Source organism: Schistocerca piceifrons, chromosome 6, assembly GCF_021461385.2.
Source record: "Schistocerca piceifrons isolate TAMUIC-IGC-003096 chromosome 6, iqSchPice1.1, whole genome shotgun sequence".
Taxonomy (NCBI): Eukaryota; Metazoa; Arthropoda; class Insecta; order Orthoptera; family Acrididae; genus Schistocerca; species Schistocerca piceifrons.
In genome coordinates this window covers 522,874,276-522,894,565 of record NC_060143.1, presented here as the reverse complement: position 1 = coordinate 522,894,565, position 20,290 = coordinate 522,874,276, and positions in this window count along the sequence as shown.

The window sequence follows — 20,290 nt, the reverse complement described above, 5'->3', positions numbered from 1 at the left end:
GCTTATACAAACTGAATGGTCTTTATAACTTTATTATTACTATTCACTGCAGAATCATTAATTGGATATAGGTTAAGTCTCTCTCAGTTAAATACTTTACTATTTAAAATGAAAGTTAGATGAAATTCACTGACAGGTTACTTCTCACTGTCTTTCTAATAAGTAGATTATGGTTTTCATAAATACAGATCTTTCCGTTACTTGTTACCTAGCATTAGCACAATAGACAGACTGTGAGTCCTGTTATACTATTAATATGCACTTCTAATACACAAGAGAGACAATCACTTAGCAAACATGAGTATATAACGTTTCACAACTGCAGTTTTCCACTTTTACTACAGTGAGAGACAAAATTAACATATATGTAAGACACTGACTCACATTCTGCGACTTACAACAGGCAGTAATGTGATAATTTACTAAGCAAAACTTTATAAGCCTCAGTCTTAGAAATTTTTAATTTGAAGTTGGCAACAACACATTAATAAGCGGTTTTACTAGGAAAATTATTTTCAGTAAGCATCATTAACTTTAACTCACTCTCTTGCCACATTAACTTTAACTTTCTTTTTACTACGTTCAAGAAGCATCAATTAGCAAAACACTGGGCTTTAATGTTCTTTCAGTAAGGACACTCGGAAATCAGTTTAGTTCAAACGGAGAGGAACATGAGAGGTGTTATGATAGGGAGAAAAATCAAGGTAGGTACATAAATTCAGTTATAAATTATCTTATATTTGAGCACACTAACACATCCATTAAACTGATACTTCACTGTACATTACTATAGTGCTCCATTACAGTGATTGCCCAATGAGGTGGCGATTGCATGTCGGTAGGTGGAATTGCAGATAGAATTGCTGGACTCTGTCATTTCTTGGTGGCGATGATAGATACAAATTCCAGAATAGTTCCAGCTATTTATCCATCCATCCGAGGCATTGGAGAGCGGCAGGAAAAGCCTCTCTCGGAACCAGCACAATATGCAACATTTACATGGCAGTGCACAGTTTGGTAGCTCGTCCCCGACTACTAGCTCGTCCCCGACTGACTCCCGTTTCCAACTTTTCTACCTAGGCCAACCACAATTTGCGCGCGCAACACACTTCTGTTCTCGAGGGGAACCACAACACCTTTTACATACAAAATAACTAAGAATCCTAAGTGAAGGTCAGCAGTTTACATAACAGCAAACAAACACATTAAATAAAACAGAACTTTTTCACATATTGACATTTCTACAAAAAATTATTCACATAGATATTACAATTATATATAGTAAGTTTGTTCTCTCCAAATGGGACAAACAATTTAAATGACAGATACACTACACTGCATAGAATTAAATCAAGACATTTAAGTTCTTACAAAGAAAGGAGTATACAATTTTATATTATCGATTCAAACACATTTACAGACACTCAATGATGTAACATTAAATGAAACAAAAGCAAAATAAATCAGTACAGCATTAAAGCTATGGTGTTACAAGCTCAACCCATTATCAGTGCTTTGCTTTTATAGAAATTTTTCTTATAATGTCTTTTCACAGCAGTATTCATTCCGTCTCTGACAAAATTACAATGCCATCGGCAAACAGCAAATTTTTTGTATCGTCTACCTGAAATTTTGTTTCCTTTGTCTTTGTTTTCATTTACTGCTTTCTCAACGTAGCTCGAATAGCATTGTGGAGATTACAACACTGGGTCACTTCTTTCTCGATCACTGTTTCCCATTCACGTCCCTCAATTCTTGTAAGTGTCGTCTGGTTTCTGTACAAGTTGTGAATACTATTTTGTCCCTCCTTTTTATCTCTGCCGTCCTTTAATTTTCAGTTAGTTTATTCCAGTCAAAAGCTTTCTCTAAGTCTACAAATACTGTAAACGTGGATTTGCCTTTTTTCAGTCTATTTCCTAAGATAAGTCGTGCGGTAAATATGGCTCCGGCCGTTCCTACAACTATCCGGAACAAACACACCGCTCGATTTCTGCCAATTTGGTGCATTTTTCTGTAAGTAAATGGTGTCAAAATTTTGCAACCATGTGATTTTTATGCTGACGGTTCGGTAATATTCACACCTTTCAACATCTGCCTTCCTTGTAATAGCAGTAGGAATTACTATGTTATTCAAATTCTGAGGTCATACCTCTTATAATCCGCAGCTGCATCACTGCTGCGCAAGCAATGCAGTAGTTACAGCTTTCGATCCACATTTTCGAGAACACTTGTTTAAATTCGTGCGTGGTCACCGGCATTTAAATTTACTTGGTTTGCCAACATCGACTAATACCAAACAAATATGGCCCGATTGGAACTGAGACTGGCAAATTTCTTCCTAAGAATTGTTATGTTCGAGCTTACCTTCCATCACTGATGGATTTTTCGTCGACAGGATATCATAATTTCTCTTTCCTTCATCCTATAAAACTGATTTGTACTACACAAAAATAATCTTTGACTTCTGAATATTTGGAGCCGTTTTATATGATGTCATCTGTACAGTAACGGCGTAATATATCCTAATTTCCCACTTCGATCCATAATCTGCAGTGTGTAACACAAACGGATGGCTTCCAAGCAGTCGCGTAACATGACTAAAACAGCAGTATAGCTATATGGACGAAAATAACTGGCTGGAGGTAGCGCGGGATCCGTTTGATATCTACATACCAAATCACACTGTTCACAAGACGCTTGTATTAACGTTCCCTCCATTGTGTTAGCACTACACTGATAGAAATGTATGAGCCAGCCAGCCTGAGGTCTCCAACAAGCGAAACATACCCACCCTGGCGGAGTCAACAGCCAACAGAATAGTGCACGAGCCCCTGACGCATTTGCTGACTAGCAAAGCCTTCCGTGAAGGCAGTGTTGTGGTGAGACGTGGAGATTCGTATACATAGCGCAACTGCTCCAACCGATTGGCGGCAATCCAAGGCTTTCTGAGAATCAGTGGTAAACAAGCTACGCACCTTGTGCTGTTTACTATTTCTGTTTGACAAGAGCTGGAGGCTCCTGCCACGTAACGAATAGCGGACAGTGCCTGATGTGTTTTCTAAATGTAAAGTCAGACGATAATTTAACCACACCAATCATCTGGAAGCTGTAGCACAAGGAGAAACATTCTAAGTTAGACGTAATGCAGAGGCTATGTTAGCTGCAAGAAAATACATTACAAATTAAGATGACGGGTGTGTACGACGTCTTCACTATCCTGTACTACACAGTCTCTAGCTGCCCAGCATTTAGATCTATCACACTGGGTGTAACAAACAGTATAGGTAACCTTGCAGGATGCAGCATAGGTCTGGATATCAAAAACTTTATTTTCATGAGTGAATTTTTTTCTACAACTCTTCATAGTAGATTAATTACAGAGAATACTCTGTAGACCCTTGTTGTTCACGTGAAATGACGAAGAGCTGTAATTACCCATTGATACCTACAATCAAATGGACATCTGCCAACTCCACAATTGTGTCACCCTATTGCGACGTACCCTGTAGCAAGCGCATAACGAGCGCTTTACTTTGTGGGCTCATCAGTCTTCTGACGGGCTTGATCCGGCCTGTGACGAAGTCCTATAATGTCCCAATCTCATCATTTCACAATGCCACTGCACCCAACTTCACCAGTTATTTGTTGGACATACCGCAGTCTCTGTCTTCCATAACAGTTTCTACCCTCGACAGCTTCATCTAGTACCATGTGAGTTATTCCCTGATATCTTAACATATGTTCTATCATCCTGTCTCTCCTTGTCAGAGTATTCCACACGTTTCTGTCTTCACTTATTCTGCCGAGAGCCTCCTCATTTTTCATCTTGTCAGTGCACCTAATTTTCTGTTTTCTTCTGCAGCACCGCATCCGAAACGCTTCCATTGGTTTCCGGTTGCCCCCCACTCAGTGATTGAGTTCCATACAATGTTCTGCTCCAAACGTACATTCTCGGAAACTCCTTCCTCAAATTAAGACTGAAGTTTGGTACTAGCAGGCTTCTTTTGCCATGGAATGCTTTCTTTGCCCGTGTTATCCTGCTTTTTATGTTCTTATTGCTACATATGTCACGTGTCATTTTTCCTCCAAGGTACCAAATTCACTTTGTCTATTAATTGAGTCCCAATTTTGATGGTAAATTTCTGAGTAATCTCATTCCTGCCACATCCCACTGTAAACGTCGTCCGTAGATATTCTCTCAGTCCATACTCTCAGTTCGTGTTCTCCTCGCTAACATTCGTCATGTGTCATTTTGCTTCCAAGGTAGCAAAATAAATTTTGTCTCTTTCCTGAGTCCCAATTTTGAAGGTAAGTTTCTCAGTAATCTCATTATTGACACAGCCCATTGCTGCCGTCTTTCTTAGATATACCCTCACTCCATATTCTGTGCGCAGCACTCAGTTTTTTCCATTCAATAAGTTCGATACTCTTCCTTTGCTTTCACTGAGGATCGGAGTATGATAGGAAATCTTCTCATTAGAAGAAATGTAATTGCATTTGCTAATACTTCAGCTGCATCATTTATTAGACGTACATGAAAATCAGTGCCGGGATGGGAGTAGCCGCCTTAGCAACTTGCCTACTCGAGCGCGCCTCTCGGACCGACCCAAACCTCCATAGAAACCATATGTCTATGTTCCGCACACGCACAGTTGCTGGATTCCCGCGAAGGGAAAGATTTTTTATTGTCGCTGCCTGTCTAGGCATGTAATACTATATTTTAGTGTCTGTCTTTTGATGTACACTATGCAATGTCCTTCAGACGTGTGTTTGTAATTCTGAAGGACATAAACGTAACACTACAAAATAGTAATCTTATTATTGACAGCGCTTCCGCCAGATACTTAATCCCAATCTTGTTTTTTTTTTTTTTTTTGTCATTGCATCTTCAATGAAGATACTGAGTTGCAGGGGAGACAGACTGCATCCTTGTCTTACATCCTGTTCAAATCGATGAACTCGTTCTTGGAATGAACGCCAATATATTAGTGCCGTGTGGCAAGGGCCTCCCTGTGGGTAGACCGTTCGCCTGGTGCAAGTCTTTCGCGTTGACGCCACTTCGGCGACTTGCGTGTCGATGGGGATGAAATGATGATGATAAGGATAACACAACACCCAGTCACTGAGCAGGGAAAATCCCCGCCCCAGCCGGGAATCGAACCGGGGCCGTTAGGTATGACCTTCCGTCGCGCTGACCACTCAGCTACCTGGGACATCGCCAATAAAGATGACATGTTTTCACCAAGTGAAATACCATGCTACGTGCAACTAAAGAGTGTTACAAAAGGATCCATCCGATTTCACAAGACTATATCGTCTACGTGAATGGCTCGGGCAAATTTTAACGCCGGACTAAACGTTTACCTCGGCGACATTTGTAAGTGGCCACTTCATTTGCTTGCCGGCAAGGTTCTTGAAGGTGAAGTCAGCTCACGTTATTCAATGTGCTGTAAGTAGAAATGGCGATAAGATAGGGACAAATGGCGTTTGGCGATCACCGTTTCAGCAGGCGCATGAGAATTACCTCTGTGTACCGTCAGTTTCAACGAGAGTACGGCACGGCATCCCCTACAGCTAAAAGCTTTCCCGATGTCACTATCAGTTTCAAGAGGCTGGTTGTTTATGTAACGTGAAATCCACAGGACACCCTTTGTGCTCGTTAAAGTGCTTTGAAATTAAACCTTAGAAATTTACTCGTACATTGAAACGAGAATTAACCATATCTCATGGTCTGTCTGGCGTATTTCGCGGCGGCGTTTGTGTTGCAAATTATGCAGGGTAGTAGAACGTTGGCTAGAGTATCCAACCTAAGGGAAATGTTGTTTTTCTCTGCCACCATGTCGCAGACAAGCGTATAAAATACATCTGCATAAACTGAATACATTCTACAACTATAAAACAAGTGGATTATTTATAGGAGTGGGTAGTATCTGTTCTTTCTGACATGTGGTTAACGCACCTGCCTAGTAAGCAGAAGATGCCGGGTTCGAATCCCTGTGCGGTACACACTTTCACGTAATGTCCCACTGCAGCTGACAGCAGTGATGCCCTTCAATTTACATACAAATGTGTTATTACTACAAATACCACCTTTGTAGCCGAAAACTGAGCTTACGTGAAAGAATGCAAAATGCCCACTTTTCCAGCAGATAGGATAAAGTCGCCAGAGGCAGAGAAAAGGAAAAAAAGAAGACTCAGATGAAGATTTTGGGACATTGTGGATACGAAAAGATTGTGAAATATGGATGGTACATATTTAAAGAACACAATGTGTTCAAATTTGAGAGAAAATGTTTGAATAATTAATAACCAATAATTTCACATTGCAAAATTGTAATAGAATTTCGGTTCACAAGCTATGCAGTAACACTTGCCATACGTTCAAAGTTAAAAGTCATGTAGTAACAAAATATTCACACATAAATACGGTATCAGCTGCCTCACAAACAGGAAATTCCTCATGATCACACTGTTTACAATTAGAGAATTTGATCTAACCTTAATTACGCTTAGAGTTAGAGAAAGTTTCGCTAAAATACAAAAATTGATGATTGGGTAGTTCTTAACTACTCAATTATTATTTTCAGAGAATAAATGACATGAGTATCAAGTTTGGCTGACATCGGTCCAGTGGCTTAGGAGGAGATGTGGAGTATAAGTATCTAGATAAATATACCCCCAATTTTTATAATTTGTATGGATTTGAGCTTTTTGGCGTAATAATTAAAATTTTGTGACCCCTTGTCATAAAATTAAATTCTTTGGGAAGTATGTAGATCAGTTGGCTACACACTGTCTTGCCCTGACTGCTCCTATCCACCAGCTCTCCCCTAGCAGAATTTTCGTACATAGAAATAGACGAATAAATGTTTCACGAAGTTTTTGCCATGTCATAATTTATCTGTAGGCTATGTGGTATTTGATTCATTTGCACGAGTTATATCATGGAGACATCATGAAATTACGAAAGTTCCATGTGTTATCAGAGATATTGCCAATGTATATGATGGAAGGACAATGCTAGTGATGTTGATTTCGTTAGATCATAGACAACTCCGTTTTTTTTTTTTTTTTTTTTTTTTTTTGCCTTTCAGCACCAAGTACCTGTTTCCATGAACCACTGAGGATGCAGCCAATATACTGCTTAAAGTAGTTGTTGCACATTCTCAATGGCTTCTATGATAACAGAATCCCAGACGCATGGGATATATCCTTTTCAGCAAATATAGTCGTGTATTTGTTATGAGACTGTGTTAGACAACAGCACATTTCTCAACGTCTGCAGTATTTCATGTAGCATTGGTGTTCTGTGCAGAATTTGGTAGCGTTCTTATACTTTCACATTCACATGAGACTTAAAAATTCCAAGAACGATGAGACCAAGATCATCGTTTGCTTGGCGTTGTATCTCTTTAATTTTGTTGGTTGGCCGGAAGATAGACTGAATACCGCGTTTGCCGAATAGGCTACCTGTTTTATTTGTTACAGCTCCAAAGAAAGAAAGGCCTGCTATAGGTTGATCATCTTTTGATGTCTCAATATGTCTGTGTCTCTGTTTCTTAGATAGCTAACTTAATATCGCGTCACTATAATCATTCTTTCGGAACATGTTTCATAGACATCTAATCTCTGAATCCAGGTGGTTCTCGTCAGAAACAGTTTTCGTTCTATATTTCGGCCTATTTTAACCTGCTGTCTTTCAAGACGGTATAAAGGCTATTACATCTCATTGAACTAACTGCACCATTACTGCTCTAAAGACCGAAATACTGCTTTTCACTGCGAATATATAAAGGATGTACTAACGGAGTTTGTTCTTAACCGAATGTCAAATGACTCTCTCTTCGCTGGCTGCCGTTTTATCGGAATAAGTCTTAACTGAACAAATAACTAATATGTGATCGAGTCTCATGTTTTCACTTGCTAAGAAAAAGTATACGTATGTCATCTCTCTCTATTTGGTCTCTCTCTATCACACACAAACACATACATACACACACACAAACACATACATACACACACACACACACACACACACACACACACACACACACACACACACACTGACGCATCCATGCACACACACAACGCACTTATAAATACAAATATAAAATTACAACACTGTTTATACATTTAGGTATGTAAAAGAAATTACGTGCTGTTTCACATATAGTTTCTGAATACAGATATTAATGTAACTAATGGAAAGTTTCCCTTGTAATGTTACAGGTGATTGACATGTTGCACATCTCTGAAACTCTGTCATACGTACTGTTATACGTAATTACTTGTAACAGGACTCAAACTCTAACGGTAGAAGCTACAACTAAGTTGCAAACACCGTTGATGTAGTCATATTGCTATGTGTGATCTTTCATTAATATGGCAACGGTGAACTAATCTTTAAACGAAGTTATAGGACCAAGGTGAATAAAACAAGCTATGAATTATTTAGTACTTCTGTCTCATAAAAACAATGGTTTCCTGTGTGAGAATTATATATTAACAGAAAATAATCAACTCTGAATAACATCGTAACCTTTTACGCAGTGTAGAACATACTTTGTGATATTACAAACTTTAGGTTTTACTTACAATGCCTGAATGTACTTTGCTACTGACTATAATTTAATATACGGTATACAAACACAGACTCGCGTGTTTGTTGTGTAAAAGGCTGCTCAAAGGTGTAGAATCGTTTCTATCACCTTAGGTGCAATTGTTGCTACCGAAGATAATCGCTGGATCTGTGATGTGGCAGATGTTCCACCGGACCAAACGAACCTGACAATATGTGGGTGATCAGTTTCGTAAAGAAACACATACTCTGAAAAATATTAAGCCTCAGATTGCTGCTTTGGTGTACAGTATTCTTACTAAAACCCTTTAAATGTTTAGGATAAGATATTTCGATGAGTTCCACTGGGTTAATACACAGATACACACAGTATTTTCTTCCCAGCAATGGACGCCCATGCAAGAATTCATTTGTGAGACATGTTGTAAATTTATTGAACTTTTCGCTCTCAAACTAAACCAGTGCTTAGACCACATAATAAATAGTCAGACAATCACTGCCCTGTTCTCAGATTGTTTTCTTAGAACTAGAGGATTCCATGATATTCACCTTTTCATTACACCGTGCGCGTCCGTAGTTAACTGTCTCCTGATGTAATTCTGTACTTTCATGTTTCATGAAAACCGTACAATTTCTGTTCATCCAGTGACTTAATTTTTTCGAGACTAATGATCTGTATCAACTGCTCATAATGAATCTCTTCTATTCTATTCCCAATCTTCTCTCTTGATAAGCAGATTTAAGGTTTTAATAATGTGCGCACCTAATAGCTCATATGCAAATCGCACTCACTCATACAACTTCTTTAACTCTTCTTTTTTTTTTTTTTTTTTTTTTTTCGTTTCACTTCGCTGCTTGTTACCCACATTTAGCTTGAAATAAGGTTATTCTCCAAAAATTGACGAACATGAACTTAGGGGAACGCATCTTCGACTGACACACACCTCCCACAAAGATAAAATTGTACGCTACTGGGCAATAGCACTTAATATTAACAGTTAATATTACATAGAATTATTTCTGAATGTACATGTATAATAAACACACATATTTACAGATTACATTGGATTTATTTATATTCATGCTGCCTTAGAACCATATATCATGGCTCAAAGACGCCACACAGATTTATAACGCAAAAAATTTCCGTCTCAATTGCTCTTAAAGTGTTTACACCGGTTACCTGACCATATGTGTTGCCTATTGATAAACGGAATAGCCTAGTTGCTCTTCTGACTTTTACTCAAGCAGAACATCCAAAAATAAAAGTTTTCTTTCTCTCTCCGCCTCAACGGTAAAACTGATGTCAGGGCGCATACTATGAACAGGTAAAGAGTGGCAACACAAACGAAAGAAGCAAGATGGTCGAATGGGAGCTGAATTTAACATGTGTCCTTCGAAGAGCTCCATAGTGAAATTAGCCATTGTTCGAGGTAATGGAAAACCCATAGCTATTCTGCTAATCATTTCGCTATATTTACCGCTGCAAAAAAATAGATGGTCGTCAAAATACGGCTAAAAAATTATAGTCTCAGGATAGAAGTGATCTGCTGAAAACTTTAATGTATCATTCACAAGGACTTCTGGAAAAAGAGACTTCACACAAACTGTCCATAACTTCACATGGACTGATTCTGATTTGTTTTATTATGTCCATGAACGTTTGACAGTTTTTGGTATAACGTTCGCAGTGACCAACTTGATTTGGGTAATTTGAATAGATATTTGGCTAGCCTGAAATTTGGAGAATGCATAGTATTGACAGTAGTCGCAGTGGAATGCCTTTTTTATGTATTTTATGCAAACCATGCAGCCTTGGTAGCCAAAGAGGTCACGTTCGCAGATTCTTCATCACATTGTCTGGAAGACAAGAATTCTTCTGCAGCTACGCTATTCTTCTGTTAAGTTGTAAAGAAGGACCACGTTTTATAGTTTTGTATGTAGCATCTTGCAAAAGTAATAACACTTTATCATGATACGCTGTAGCATTAGCTATGACTGTAGCATTACCCTTGTCAGCACGAAGCACAGTTAAAGCTATGTCTCTTCGTAAACATGGAGTACATCTCTGTCTGCTCTAATAATTTATGATTAGGAAGCTTTGCCATCGGTAATGTTTGATCTATAGCGAGCCTTATCTCATAGCCTTATATCACTGACCTGTTAGAGATGCCGTACTGCCTCTTCCATGTCACTGACTGTATCCGCATTAGGTAATGTGTGTGGCGTAGGAGCGACGTTCAGAATTACGTTCAGTGGGAAGATGGTTCCTCGTCGATATTCTTGTTTGGCAAATTAATGACCGTGAGTGTGCTATCTCTCTAGATAACGCTCATACTTCTTACTGTTTTTATTGTTAATTTAGCTGTTGTTTTGTTGAAGAGATGTAGTAGGGAAACAGTCATTTCCTCCACTTCTTTCCACCCTGTGGTTGCATATTGTGTATAACACTGGCAGTCCAAAAAGTGATACCTTACAGGTGGACTTCACCGTCAGCCTTGCTGTGATGCTTTCATTGTTTGCCGTTTGTGTATTGTGTCGCATTTCGTTTCGGAATTGTGTACACTACTATTAAAAAGGAAGAAAAGAATTTTAATATTTTACTGTGGATTGTCATAGTAATATTAACGATGAAACGACGTGCAGTTGGTTTTAGGGTTCAGGTAACGTAAAATGCAGGGACTCATATATATACATATGAAATATTTACTGTTTTAGATTCGCTGCAAGAGGAATCGCAGCAGAATATTTAAAGAACAGATTACTGTCACAGTCTAAATTCATGACATAAAAGACTATAAAAATAATCTTTTGTTGTTTCTCTTTTGTAGTACTAGTGACAAAGGGGACTGAAGCATGGATGTAGACAAAAGTGTAACACCTACGACTGGCGACGTTTTAACTGCAGAGTGTATAGCGACTAGATAATACACTGCAGTTGTTGTGTGCATAGTGACAGCATTAATAAACTATTTACACAACCTTTACTGATATACTGGACGTACAAATGAAGAACTTTACCGCAATTATTTTGGGTCTTTTAATATGCTGCAAAAGTGAGGCGCTTTAATGTGTTCAGGTCATCTCTTCATTTAGATACAGTGCTGACGTAATTGCATTTATGAAAATGTTTTTAGAGTATCGCCTGCCACACATAGCATAAACGACCCGCTATCACATTCCTGTAGCGTGCATTATTCTGAACACTGAGTGGTACCAACTCAGCTGACAGCATCGTCGCAGTAATACAAATTGAAATTGGTCGTTTCGGAATTATATGTTGTTGTTGTTGTGGTCTTCAGTCCTGAGACTGGTTTGATGCAGCTCTCCATGCTACTCTATCCTGTGCAAGCTTCTTCATCTCCCAGTACCTACTGCAACCTACATCCTTCTGAATCTGCTTAGTGTATTGATCTCTTGGTCTCCCTCTACGATTTTTACCCTCCACGCTGCCCTCCAATGCTAAATTTGTGATCCCTTGATGCATCAAAACATGTCCTACCAACCGATCCCTTCTTCTAGTCAAGTTGTGCCACAAACTTCTCTTCTTCCCAATCCTATTCAATACCTCCTCATTAGTTACGTGATCTACCCACCTTATCTTCAGCATTCTTCTGTAGCACCACATTTCGAAAGCTTCTATTCTCTTCTTGTCCAAACTGGTTATCGTCCATGTTTCACTTCCATACATGGCTACACTCCATACAAATACTTTCAGCAACGACTTTCTGACACTTAAATCTATACTCGATGTTAACAAATTTCTCTTCTTCAGAAACGATTTCCTTGCCATTGCCAGTCTACATTTTATATCCTCTCTGCTTCGACCATCATCAGTTATTTTACTCCCTAAATAGCAAAACTCCTTTACTACTTTAAGTGTCTCATTTCCTAATCTAATACCCTCAGCATCACCCGATTTAATTTGACTGCATTCCATTATCCTCGTTTTGCTTTTGTTGATGTTCATCTTATATCCTCCTTTCAAGACACTGTCCATTCCGTTCAACTGCTCTTCCAAGTCCTCTGCTGTCTCTGACAGAATTACAATGTCATCGGCGAACCTCAACGTTTTTATTTCTTCTGCATAGATTTTGATACCTACTCCGAACTTTTCTTTTGTTTCCTTTATTGCTTGCTCAATATACAGATTGAATAGCACCGGGAAGAGGCTACAACCCTGTCTCACTCCTTTCCCAACCACTGCTTCCCTTTCATGCCCCTCGACTCTTATAACTGCCATCTGGTTTCTGTTCAAATTGTAAATAGCCTTTCGCTCCCTGTATTTTACCTCTGCCACCTTCAGAATTTGAAAGAGAGTATTCCAGTTAACGTTGTCAAAAGCTTTCTCTAAGTCTACAAATGCTAGAAACGTAGGTTTGCCTTTTCTTAATCTTTCTTCTAAGATAAGTCGTAAGGTCAGTATTGCCTCACGTGTTCCAACATTTCTACGGAATCCAAACTGATCTTCCCCGAGGTCCGCTTCTACCAGTTTTTCCATTCGTCTGTAAAGAATTCGCGTTAGTATTTTGCAGCTGTGACTATATAATGTATCTAAAATGCTTCTGGTTCCAAAGAAGAGCATTATCTAACTTATTTTTCTTTTCTCGGTAACACATGGTAACTTTTTACGCAAATTTCAGAATGTGATAATTAGTAATTTATTCGTCTAACCAAATTGCACACTCGAACTTAATGAAGTCTCCCTGTGGCTAGGCAATACAATGAAATTAATTTGGATTTCGTACTATAGGTAAGGTTTTCATGTTTATCCACGTCCACAGCCGGCCCAAACACACTGGCGTGATTGCTCTGCCCGTAGATGGAAGAAATTTTCTTCGATGTTAACGGTGACTTTTAGTTGCCAGTCATTAAACGTCCTTACTTCGCCTCTCCGCCCCATTTCATGCAATGAGAGCACTGAGACAGTGTTAAACGTTTATCGTTCGCATTAGATAGTTAATACTATATTCCACAAAAGAATATAAAGTCAGTTATTCAGTGCAAATACGAACTATTCAGGATATTCCACTATTATGGGTAGAAACGAAAGAGGCGACAAGAAAATAATGAAAGAAGCAAATAATTCTAATAAAAATAAGTCCGAAACCAAAGTTTTCGACAGAAAGACGTATGAACAATTGCAGTCATACATGTGTTATTCCGAAACACCAAAGGCAAATTGCAAAGTCGTAAATAGTCTTCGTTTGATTTTACCGTCAGTCCCGATACCAAAGTTTTTGGACAACAAGTGTATCGGTCGCTGTTCGTCATTACCATGATATCCCGGTACCCCACCTTGAACGCTTTGGATTTTTTGTCTAGGGATATTAAAAATCTGTGGTATATTGCGGCCCTGTTTGCAGTGTCGACGAACTCTTGGAAACGTTGTGCATGGTTGTCAGTGCGTGCGGAACGTACCTGGAATTTCTGAACACGAGCTGCTATCGACGGGGGTTTGTGTTGAGGTCTATCTTCAATATGCGGTGGCCACTGTGAATCACCCCAATATGTTTGGAAAATAATTCAGAATTTAGACCGAAATGCTTTTGCTGTATTCTTCCCGGTTATAATGACCACCGCAGGGAGAAATTATGAAACGCCTAAACAAGAATGGTAATACTAATGCTGTATTACTTCCACTACGGATGGTCACCTTAAATTAATTGGGTTACCTGCGTGGGTGGTCGTCAGGCTCCGAATCGTTGGCTAGCAGATGAGTTTGATGATGGTGGACCATGTATGAAATACGATGCAACAAAATAATTTGCATCGCATTACAAGACGCAAATCGGACCTCGATCAACAAATTTAGACTGCAAGGTACGACTTTTTTGGTGTCGTGCAAGTCTGCACATAATGACGCGCAAACGACCAGCAAATGAACACTTAGCCAACCTGATCGCCTTCCAAAGTAAATCACGCTGAAATATAACAAACGAAAGTTTGTAACCTCACAATGATAAATAAAACATTAACTAAATCAGTATTTCCAGTTATTACGTCTAAAGCTGTTATGAACAAATACCAAGGATGCTTACACTCTGACATGCAGTAAAAGACACACAGAAGATAGGAGGCGATTCTTGCCCCTTAGTTTGAAAAATGAACATTGAAAACAGCAGGAACGAAGTCTGTAGAAATATAGTAGTGGAAATATATAATTTTATTTTATCCATGTAGGATCTCGTGAAAACCGCGGCCGTTTATAATAGCTGGTAAATGATGCAGCCAGTTAGTGCCATAACCGGCTTCGCGCTGCGGTGCCCATCTTCAGGTGGCAAGTATTTTTCGTTACACACTGCAGTGATGTATTTCAGGATCTTCACATTACAACAACTGCCCAACGTAGTGTAATTAATTATTTCACTTTGCTTGGAACAAGGAATGAGAGAGGAAAAGACTAATTGATTTTTGTAATAAATTTCAGCTAGTAATGGCGAATAGTCTATTCAAGAGTACAAGACGAGGAGGTATACTTGGAAAAGACCGGGTGATACGGGAACGTTGCAGCTAGATTACATCAAGGAAGGACAGAGATTTTGAAATCAGACAGTGGATCGTAAGGCGTACCCAATAGCAGACATAGGCTCAGATCACAATATAGTAGTGCCGAAGAGTAGGCTGAAGTTCAAGAGTTTAGTCAGGAAGAATGAATGCAGAGAAGTGGAATACAGAAGTACTAAGAGATGACGAGACAAACTTAAAGTTCTCTAAGGCTTTAGTTACTTCAATAAGGAATAGCTCAGTAGGCAGTACAGTTGAAGAGGAATGGACACCACTAAAAAGGGCTGCCATAGATGTTGAAAAGAAAAACATAGGTAGAAGGAATGTAACTGTGAAGAAACATGGGTAACAGAAGAAATACTTGTTGATCGATGTGAGGAGGAAGTACAAAAACGTGCAGGAAAATTCAGGAATACAGAAATGCAAGAATCTGAGGAATGAAGTAAATAGGTAGTGCGGGGAAGCTAAGACGAAATGGCTGGATTAAAAATGTGAACAAGTCGAAAAACAAATAACTGTCGGAAGGACGGATTATGCATACAGGAAAGTCAAAGCAACCTTCGGTGAAATAAAAAGCAATGATAGTACCATTAAAAGTGCAATGGGAATTCAATTGCTAAATGCAGAGGACAGACCGGATAGGTGGAAAGAGTAAATTGAAGACCTGGTCATTCGAGGGTGCGTTTCTTTTTTTTTCTTTTTTTTCTTTTTTTCTTTAAATATTTGAATCTTTTATTTTTTCTTAGTTTTATAAATTTTTAAATTTCTCATTTTGTTTTCAAAAGTTTTATTCTTGCTTATTTATTTACTTTTTCTTTGTATTATATGTAAGTTTTGTTACACTAAATGTTCTATTTTGCAGTAATTTGATTTAATTATCAAGTGATTTTGGATTTAGCAATTGATTTAGTATCGGCATAATTCGTGCCAGCAGCCGCGGTTATACGATTGATACAAGTGAATATTATTGGTTAAAACAGTTGTTTATATTTTTAGGGTTAAAATATAAATTTGTAAGGTGAAATGTTAAAATTTATTTATATCTCTTTTTATGAATCTGTGAAATTTAAATAATAAACTAGGATTAGACCTCTATGAGGGGGAAGATATGTCAGATGTGATACAAGAAGTATGAATCGATTTAGAAGAGATAGGGGATGCTGTACTAGAGTTTAAGAGAGCTTTGCAGGACTTAAGATCAAATAAGGCAGAAGGCATAGATAACATTCCATCAGAATTTCTAAAATCATTGAAAGAAATGGCAACAAAACTACTATTCACGTTGGTGTGTAGAATGTATGAGTCTAGCGAAAAACCATCTAACTTTCGGAAAAACATCATGCACACAATTCTGAACTGAAAGAAAGAACTGACAAATGCGAGTATTATCGCACAATCAGCCTAACAGCTCAAGCATCCAAGTTGCTTACAAGAATAATATTCAGAAGAGTGGAAAAGAAAATTGAGGATGTGTTAGATGACGATCAGTTTGGCTTTCAGAAAGGTAAAGGCGTGAGAGATCCAATTCTGACGTTGTGGTTGATAATGGGAGCAAGGCTAAAGAAAAATCAAAACGCCTCCGTAGCATTTGTCGACCTGGAAAAAGCGTTCGACAATGTATAATGGTGCAAGATGTTGGAAATTCTGAGAAAAATGGGGGTAAGTTATAGGGAGAGACGGATAATATACAACATGTACAACAGCCAAGAGCGAAAAATAAAAGTAAACTCAACAAGAACGAGAAGTTCAGGTTAAAAAGAGCATAAGACAGGTATGTAATCCTTCGCTCTTACTGTTCAATCTGTGCATCGAAGAAGCAACGATAGAAATAATAGAAAGAGTGAGGAGATGGGATTAAAATCCGAGGTGAAAAGATATCAATGATACGATGAAGTTGCTAATCGAGTGAAAGTGAGGAAGAATTACATGACCTGCTGAATGGAATGAACAACCTAATGAGTACGAAATATAGACTGAGAGTGAATCGCAGCAAAGTAACAAAGTAATGTGAAGCAGCAGAAATGAGAACAGCGAGAAATTTAACATCAGGATTGACAGTCACGAAGTAACTGATGTTGAGGAATTCTACTACCTAGGCAGCAAAATAACCAATGACGGACGGAGAAAGGAGGACATCAAAAGCAGACCAGCACTGGCAAAAAGGGCATTCATGGCCAAGAGAAATCTATTAGTATCCAACACAGGTTTTAATTTGAGAAAGAAATTTCTGAGAATGTAAATTTGGAGCACAGAATTGTTTGGTAGTTAAACATGGACTGTGGGAAAACCGGAACAGAAGAGAATCGAAGCGTTTGTGTTATGGTACTACAGGCGACCGTTGAAAATTAGTCGACTGATAATGTAGGGAATGTTCTGCGCAGAATCGGGGGGGGGGGGGGGAGGGGGAGGTGGGAAGGAATGTGTGGAAAACATTGACAAGGAGAAGGCGCAGGATGATATGACCATTTATGACATCAGGGAATGGCTTCCATGGTACTAGAGGGAGCTGTAGAGGGCCAAAACTGTAGAGGAAGTCAGAGACTGGAATACATCTAGTAATTAATTGAGGACGTAGGTTGCAAGTGCTAATCTGAGATGACGAGGTTGGCACAGGAGAGAAATTCGTGGCGGGACGCAATTAACCAGTCAGAAGACTGATGACACAAAAAAAGAAAAGAAGAGAAATTGTTGGCAGTTTTTATTCTTTTTTGTCTCCATTCTTATCGCCGTATACGGCGTGATGCGCGCTCCTCTTACCTTCACAGAGCAATTATTTAAATCAGGCGTCGCCAGGGAGGGCTCGCCATACGTAGCAAAGTGGCACTGCACACGCCGCAATACCTCACTGCCTGCAACTGTGATTGGACCGCGCGCCTTTTTAAGTCGGCTTACTTAGAAGCTCTTCTCCCCTTATCTCCAAATTATCATGAGACGACTCTCATGTCACACCAAACATACCGACCACAGAGCAATGAGAACATTTATGAACCTAGTACGAGGCTGTTACTACTCCGACAGCTAATACTACTGGAACAGAGAAAGAAAGAGACTGCAGAGAGCATGGTCTTTTCTCACATGATATACTGCGAATCATGGATTAAGAATAACAGGCTGATTCCGTATTTTTAGAGTGCCGAAAAGCAAGGCAGACTGCTAGTCGAATACGTCTTAAGTAATAGAACCCAATATGTTTTCTTCGACGATCAGTGTTCATCGGAGTTAGGGTTAAGATCAGGAATGCCTCAGGAAAGTGTGATGAGACTGTTACTGTTTTCTATGTACATAAATGATCTGACAGACAGGCGGGCAGCAGTATGCGGTTGTTCGCTGATGATGCTGTGATGTACAGGAAGGTGTCGGAGATAAGGGAATGTAGTTTGATGTAGATAATGTTTCTAATTGGCGTCTTGAGTGTCAGCTGGGTATTAATGTGGAAAAATGTAAGTTGATGGTGGTAAGTAGGCCAAAGAAATCCGTAATGTTCAGATACAGCATTACTAGTGTCCTACTTGACACAGTCACTGCGTTTATATATCTGGGCGTAACGTTGCCAAGCGATATGATATGGAACGAGCATATGAGGATTGTGTTAGGGAAGGCAAATGGTTGACTTTGGTATAGTGGGATAATTTTAGGATAGTGTGGTTCATCTGTAAATGAGACAGCACATAGGACACTAGTGCGACCTATTCTTGAGTACTGCTGGAGCGTTTGGGATCCGCAAGAGGGCGGATTGCGAGAAGACATCGAAGCAATTCAGATGCGAGCTGCTAGATTTGGTACCGGTAGTTTCCATCGGCATGAAAGTGTACAAGCATGCTTCGGGACTTAGAGGTGCGCTTCTGGAGCTCAAATGGGAATTCCTAAAGGGAAGAAGACATTCATTTCGAAGACCACTACTGAGAAAGTTTAGAGAATGGGCATTTGAAGCTGATTGCAAAACGATCCTATTGGTGACAACATACATTGAGCGTGGGGACCACGAAGATAAGATGCGAGAAATTAGGGCTCATACGGAGGCATGTAAACAGTCGTTTTTCCCTTGCTCTGTCTGCGAGCGGAAGAGGAAAGAAAACGACAAGTTTGGGTACAGGGTACCCTCCACCAAGTACCGTACGGTGGCTTACGGAGTATGTGTGTAGCTGTAGATGCAGATGTAGAACACGAGGTTACATGTACCCGATACTGTATTACGGAGTGAGACAGTTATGACAGACCATCATAAATATATCAAGAATGAATAAATACTGTATATTGAAGTGCGGTTTTCATCAAGTTATAACGGGCAATATGGTAAATTTCCTGACTTTAGCAAGTAATTTTCATCTTTATAGCCGCCGAATTACGAAAACGATTTATTTTAACGAACCAATATACATTTTTCTGTAGCGTGGTCTTGTGCTTATTTGTGCGCTTGAAGCCCGGCAGTCTATGTTCTGCACATGTAGAAATCAGATAACTCGCTCGAAAGGCTATTGACACAGTCACATTGTAAACGGCCCACGAAAAAGTGATTTTCGACGGACGATTAGTGCATGTTTCGAAGGTTGACTTCCTCACTGTTTGTAAATGATGCTTCTTCTTTACACAAAATTTTATGCAAACATGCCGCATCACTTTGCACTTTTCATAGATAACATACCGCGAACTCTAATCACTTTTGGAAGTCATTGCCATGAAGCTGCAGAAATATGAAATGCAATGGAATGTAGTGGTCCTGGAAGACTCGTTTCGTTGATGTCTCTCGTACTTCTGAGACGCCTTTTAGTCATGTTTGGATTGTGTTATTGCTCCTAAAATGTCAGTTTCATCTCTATCATCAGTTACTATTCACTTTTCTTAGTGTATTTTATTTCCCACCCTTCAAGTTTCTGGAACATTTTTATAACGTATCGTGCTTGTCACAGTGTGGATCATCTTCAGCATTGAGCCGCACCGCTTCTTCAATAGTTTGGCGAAATTCGCCACAGACGATGTTCGCTTTTTCAGCATCGTGTGCAGTGTGAATATCTCAGTAGTTTTACGAGCAACAAGTTATCTGCTGGCTCCAACTTCAGAACTGAAACTGACTGGTTTCAAGCGCACAGGTAAACACAAGAACGACACGTTAGTTACGAGTTTGCTTACATTTGGTGCAATGGGGCATACATTTGTTGAACCTCTGCTCCTGACGGCGGGACAGTGATTTGCGGTGCAGTTATCTTG